At 44.2% G+C, this 6,703-nt stretch overlaps 1 pseudogene; it reads right to left on the bottom strand.

Moving 5' to 3' along the window:
* Positions 1-3,921: 3,921 nt before the first annotated feature.
* LOC148542083 (uncharacterized) lies at positions 3,922-4,708 on the bottom strand (annotated as a pseudogene).
* Between the last annotated feature and the right edge of the window lie 1,995 nt (positions 4,709-6,703).

Genomic DNA, 6,703 nt, shown 5'->3' with positions numbered 1-6,703 from the left:
AATGGATGCATTTCTTAAGTTGGTTTCGATGGACCACCAGAGAGTAACGTCCATCATTCTTGGTGATTCGGTATACAGCAATATCAGGTCTTGGTATCTCAGTTACAACGTAAGGGTTTTTTTCCCAATGACTATCCAGTTTGCTACATCGTTGGTTGTTTTTCTTCAAAACAGTATCACCAATAACCAAAGGTGTGGCCAAAGCGTTTTCATTATAATGTTCAGCTTGTCTCTGTCGCACCTGGTCCATTCTTCGGCCTACAATAGTTTGCGCCGCTTTCAATCTTCGTCTGTGCTCTTTTACCCAGTCAGTCTGTGGAATTAGTTCCTGAGCAACCTCTTGAGGTACTTCTAATCTTACATCCACTGGCAATTTGCCTTCCCGTCCGAACAGTAAATAGAACGGCGTGTATCCAGTCGAACTGTGCTCTGTATTATTGTAGAGAAAGGTGATCTCTGTCAGTAGTGTAGGCCACTCCTGTCGTTCCGGCGATGGGATAACTCTCAGCATATTTATCAAGGACTGATTCATCCTTTCACATAGGCCATTACACTGCGGGTGGTAGGCAGTAGTCCTCAATTTTCTGCATCCGTATAAGTCACACAATTCTTTGAACAATTTTGACTCGAATGCGGGTCCCTGATCTGTTAAGATATTTTCCGGATATCCGTAGGGGCGCACCAATGCCCTCCAAAATATCTCAGCTGTTGTTTTGGCTGATAAATCTCGAACAGGGAGAGCCACTGCAAATTTGGAAAAATGATCTATCATTGTTAGCGCATACTGATATCCGGTTCGACTGGCCTCCAATTTCACATGATCAATGCATACTAATTCCAGAGGATGACTGCTGACGATGGGATGTAATGATGCTTTCTGGTTAATCCGTGATTGCCTTCGAATGGCACAGTTGAGACAATTTTTGCACCATCTTTCGATATCTTCACGCATGCCAATCCAGAAGTACCGCTTACGTAAGTGTGCTTCCAATTTTTGGGTACCGAAATGACCCGACTGGTTATGATATGCCTGAAGAAGGAAGTGGGTCTTTTCACGAGGTATGATAATCTGAGTGGTAGGACAGTGTGTTTTAGGGTTGACACTACGGCGGATTAAGAGACCCCTTTGAATCCGAAGGCGCTCTCTCTGTCTCCACAGCTTCATAAGTTCAGGATCCGTGTCCAGTCTCTCTTGTTTTGTTAAAATCCTTCTAGAGTGTAAGAGAGTCTTTAGTTGAGAAAGTAGTGGACTCTCTTCCTGTAGCTGTCTCCACTCCACAGGAGGTTCTTTTTTAGCCATTTCTTGACATTTACCCTTAGATGGGGAATTAACTTTTGCTGACACTGATTGCTGATGGGTGAATAATGCGTAGAAGGCTGGCATCTCCACTTCCTCCCACTGATCTTTCTCCTCTTCTCTTTTGCCCTCGTGAGGAAGTCGTGACAACGCGTCTGCATTAAGATTACTTTGCCCACTTCTATATTTAATGGTAAATTGGTAGTTGGCCAATCGCGATGCCCACCATTGTTCCAGTGCTCCCAGATGGGCAGTTGGCAGATGGGACAGCGGGTTGTTGTCTGTAAAAGCTATAAAAGGGGTGGCCGTCAAGTAATATTTAAATTTCTCGGTGACGGCCCAGACCAAAGCCAGAAATTCTAGCTTAAAAGCGCTATAATTGGAGTCATTACGTTCAGTCCTTCTTAAGCTTCTACTGGCATAAGCGATGACACGCTCTTGTCCATTCTGCATCTGAGATAGAACAGCTCCTAATCCCTGGTTACTGGCATCGGTGTGTAGAAGGAAGGGCTGACTATAATCAGGGTAGGCCAACACTGGCGTTTCAGTCAACAGATGTTTTAGTTGATCGAATGCGGCCTGCTGCACCTCTGTCCAAACCACTGGGGCATTTTTACTGTGCTTAATATTAGAGATTCCACGGAGTAGTTCATGCAGAGGGGCTGCAATCTCAGCAAACTTCTTCACGAACCTCCTATAATATCCGACAAACCCCAGGAATCTGCGTACTTCTTTAAGAGTCCTTGGAACTGGCCAATCTCGAACGGCTGAAATTTTCTCTGGATCCGGGGTAACTCCTTCTTCGCTCACAACATGCCCAAGGTATTGTACACTGGTCTTCAAGAGATGACATTTGGAAGGCTTTACTTTGAGGCCGTATTCTGCCAGCCTGATGAAAACCTCCCGGAGGTGCTGTAGATGTTCATGGTAAGTCTTTGAGTAGATTATGATGTCATCTAAATACAATAAGACCATTTCGAAGTTCTTGTGGCCCAAACAGTGTTCCATCAGTCTTTGAAAAGTTCCCGGGGCATTACATAGGCCGAAGGGCATCCGATCAAATTCATACAATCCCATTGGAGTAATGAATGCTGTTTTTTTCCTATCTTCAGGTGCCATTGGGATTTGCCATTATCCACTTGTTAAATCGAGTGTCGAGAAATAGGTTGCTGATTTCAGTGCTGTTAAAGACTCCTCTATTCTGGGCAATGGATAGGCATCTTTATGGGTAATTTGATTCAATTTCCGGTAATCTACACAAAAACGTAGACTCCCATCTTTCTTTTTCACAAGGACCATAGGTGCTGCCCACGGGCTATGGCTTTCTCGTATAACTCCCGTGGCTTTCATCTCTTCTAACATTTTACGGACCGGCTGATACAATGCTGGTGCCAGAGGTCGGTGTCGCTCCCTAATGGGAGGGGCGTCTTCCGTCGGAATATGATGTTGAATATGGACGACTCTCCCAAAATCGGATGGGTTCTTGCTGAAAGTGACGGAATTCTCCTTCACTATACGCAAAACACCTTGTTTCAGTTCTTCTATTGTGTCGTGGTCCCCGACTTCAATCTCCTCCCACCATGCAAACTCTTTTTCACTTCCTTAGTTCTTCTCAGCTGTTATGCTCATTTGAATTGTGTCTGGAACAGGGTCAATTACATCTTGGAATGTAGTCCAGGTCAATTTTGCCACTGCATGGTTACGATATAACTTCACTGTATAATCATGAGGATTGAGAATCCTCATCGGAACTCTTCCTTTCTCTACAGTGAATAGAGCACGGGCTACTACCACATCATCTCTGGAAGAAATAATACAAGGTTCCACTAAAGCATAATAGCTTCTTCCTTGAGGGCCACAACGAGCTTTTCCCCAAACTATGGTTTCTGTGTTAGGATGTAAGATCACTGGTCTTCGGTCCGTAATTCTTACTTTTCCAACATCTCCTGTGGGGCTGACAAACTGCTTCTGATTTTTAAGAACTTTAATGGTCTTTTGCATAACCTGTCGAGCTACAGGGGATGCATTGGACAGCTCCGTTGTCAGAGCAGTGATTAGTTCCTCTAAACAATTTTGTAGTACGTTCATCCCTATTATAATAGGCGGCATAGTATCATCATCTACTTTTGTGATAATACAACCTTGCCGTGATAGATTAACTTTTCCGATCTTGATATTGGCTTCACAGTACCCTTGGTAGGCAATACTCATCCCATTGCTGGCCATTAATTGCATCCAAGCAGGTGGTGGGGGAATCACTTCTTTCTCACCCCACAGTTGTTGAAAGGTCTTTAATTGAATGGTTGTTACTTGAGATCCGGTGTCAAGGGTGGCAGGAACTTCAATCCCATCAATTTGGATTCTGATAACGGGGCATTGTCCCACATAACGGGGCCACCAATCTTCTCGACGCGGACCTATTCCATCTGTTCCCCCCGAGGAGTGGTCTCCGGCCTCGGGGTGCTGGCGTTTAAAGTCTCTCGGTTACACACCCGCTCCACATGGCCACTTCGGTTACATCTCCGACAAATAGGCCTTCCCTGCGAATCAAAGCGGTCAGTTGGTCTACGCCCTCTCCCTTGAGGTGGTTCCCACCAGTCATTCTGAGATCTACGTCTCTCTTTTCACCAGCTGGATTCAAATTGCTCTTGAGGTTGACGTTGGATTAACTTCTGTAGTCCTTTACTAATTTCAGTCACGCCCAAGGTAAGTTCCTCCATCTGTCCCTTTAGTGCATTAATAGGGTCTGGTGCTTGAGTCTGTGCGCTTTGAAGTACAATAATTAGTTGCAGAATCGAAGTTTCGTTCTTGGTATCCCGGCATTTCAGGGAAAGATGTTTCTTTAACATGAGTATGGCCGACCATCTTAATGGCTGCTTCCTTAAAATCCAGAAATTCACTATTAGGCATTTGCATCTGCAAGAGACGTAACTGAGCTCTAACAGTTTCACAGCTGGTCCCTTCTATAAACTGATTTACTAGTGTTTCGTTTACTCTTCTCATTTCCGTATCGTCAATTTCTTGAATAGATCGTAAAGCTTCTTGTAGACTTAACGCAAAGTCTCGAAGTGATTCTCTGGGCTGTTGTTTTCGAGCATAGAACCGAGACTTTAACTCTGCTATTGTATTAACATCAAATGTTGTTGCTAATCTCTGAAATATTTTATCTACAGTATCTTTTTCTTCTGGAGGCCAAGAGGTCACCTCCCTTAATGCTGATCGTTTAAGTTGACCGATTACAATCTCTACTTTCTGCTGCTCAGATAGTGGGTACAGGCGGAACATAGACTGAATCTTCGTTTTAAATTCTCTATATACATTCGAATTTATCCCGCCTATATCTCCCGAGAACGTGGGGAGCCATGGGGCCCCAAAATAATAGGGCAATGTAATGGGGTTAATATTAGCCATGGCTGGACGCACGTTTGATTAATCTCCTATCGACATGCTATATTAAGCTTTTCCTTCACCTTCTGTTCTGTTAATCCTGTTCGGGGACGCCAATTTTTTGTCACTCACCGAGGGTTGTACTAATCTCTTCTCTTGGACAGAGAGGTGAATTTCAAAATTCTCTAACACTGTAAATAACACTTTACACTTCCAACAATGAATATATTTTAAACAATATACACACAAGTAAAGTAGGTAACGCTTTACAATAATCAGTTTTATTAGACAGGAACTCCGGAACTGGAGCTATGAATGGAAAAGTTATCATGTGACAGAATTAACAATAACAATACATGTCATTTCCAAATAACATTGCTTCATAAATAAACATTCTTCCACTTTCAATTTTACCTTGCTAACTATCTACTAGTAGTAGAGATAACAATAAGATACCAATAAGATAACAATGAATATTTCTAACTCAACTTATCGTTAACTTTAAACCTTAGTCCGGACTAATGTAACTCTCCCTTAAAGTCTACACTTATTGGCCAATTTGCTGTCGGTGGTGCACAGTTGAGGTAATGGACAGTTTGACAAACTGAAGAATATTAACTGAATCCTGAGCTTCCTGACAGCTGATATCGTGCTTAATAATAATGTCAAGTTATTACGGTTCTAACAATCCTGAGCTCAACTTAATGTTATTAAATCTTTCCGGTGTGAATTTGATCACTGCGTGTGTGTGGCTTGTTAAACAGTTCTCTCCTGCTATGAAGATATTTCACAGTAACTCTCTACCTTCTGGCTAACAAGGGGTTATCCGAGCACTACTATCCTGGCTTTGTTCAGTGAAGAAGTTTTCTGTTACTTTTGGGGCTCATATATGCGGAGAAGTGATTATAAAATAGTCTCTATATCACTGCCTAATAATTTCTAGTCTGCTTTTGCCTAGGTAATTATTTCTCAGTCTCTGAATGTTATCTCCTGTATCTTCTAACAAATGCTGCAGTAGGAGGAGTAAAGTAATTCGTCCCCTAGTACTCACAGATCAGAGCCTGTTATCTCCCCTTCAATCAGCAGGGATTCCATGCAGAAGCAGTGACAGCTCCTGCTGTCACTCACTGGAAGCTAGACACTCCCCTCCAGCTCTATTGGAGTCCGGAGTCCGCCTCCTCTCACCAGGCCACGCCCGTCAGTCCCCTCCGGTCGCTGATAGACAGCTGTGCTTCCACCCCCGGCTGTTAGTGATCGATCGGGAGGCGGATCAACAAGCCTGGTTCCACCCACCTAATGGCCGCCGAGATGCAGGGTGAACCACCGCACTGAGATCTCCAGCACAGCTCCGCTTTCCGCACCCCAGCCGCACAGTCACCTCCAGAGGATCTCCCCAACCGACCCCACCAACGGTCAGTCCACCTATTTAACTCCGGTGCTCTTGTACCCGGATGTTTACTGCTGGGCCCGCGGGACACTGTGCAACTGAGCACGTGTTGCTCCAGCATCCCCACACTCATGCCGGCTCCCGCACCCGCCACTCCAGTGCCCACTGACACCAATACACCCCAACGCTAGGGCATACATGCTCCCATGGGAATGCACCAATCCCAACACCCAACCCTCTAGTGGGGTATCACATAATTGTATAGTGTATGCCCAGCATAAGGAATGTGAGGAAGACTCTAAAGATGATCACATGCAGCCCTCTAGCTGACCCAGATGGTGCTGCAGCAAATGTGTACAAAGTAAATGTTTTAGCAGTAAGTTATATGGTCACAGTTATCTGGCAGTCACTTTGAGAACAGCAGGTTTTTCTTCCTAATCAGCCCAATGGTAAATCATGGACTGCCTAGTATATACAGATTTCAAAGAGATGTTTCTTGCAGTTTTCTAATTTGAGAGATAGTTTTGGAAGCACCTGTCATCTAATGGAAGCAGTTGACACAATACTCATGGGAATGCAGGCTTTAGTGCAAAGGATGCAATGACGTCTCTATAGAGTAGACTCAGTAGAGG

This window comes from Taudactylus pleione, unplaced genomic scaffold (genome assembly GCF_031769625.1).
Source record: "Taudactylus pleione unplaced genomic scaffold, aTauple2 ptg000015l, whole genome shotgun sequence".
Lineage (NCBI taxonomy): Eukaryota > Metazoa > Chordata > Amphibia > Anura > Myobatrachidae > Taudactylus > Taudactylus pleione.
This window is presented reverse-complemented; position numbering and strand designations above follow the sequence as displayed.